The following is a 336-nucleotide window of genomic DNA, read 5'->3' as shown; positions in this document are numbered from 1 at the left end:
TTTTACACCCTCCTCCCCATGTCATCTAATGTTTTTTTTTTTATTTTTCAATTAGATTACATTCAATATTAGTTTGTAGTTTCAGGTATACTGAAAAGTAAAGTGTCCCCTCAATGTTTCGGTACCCACCAGGCCCCTTATATAAGGATCACAGTACAACTGACTGTACTCCCTACCTATCATCTACTAATAGAGTTAGTGCGCACCCTTGTGGTGGTTCTCAGACATTGTGGGCAAGTAGTGCTTTAGGCGCTTACACTGGCCACGCATTTTCTCTGCATTAAATATGCTTTTATATCATTTCTTTTTGAATTTATTCATCTAACTTGTTTAAAA

The sequence above is a fragment of the Myotis davidii genome, unplaced genomic scaffold (genome assembly GCF_000327345.1).
Source record: "Myotis davidii unplaced genomic scaffold, ASM32734v1 scaffold2757, whole genome shotgun sequence".
Taxonomy (NCBI): domain Eukaryota; kingdom Metazoa; phylum Chordata; class Mammalia; order Chiroptera; family Vespertilionidae; genus Myotis; species Myotis davidii.
This window is presented reverse-complemented; position numbering follows the sequence as displayed.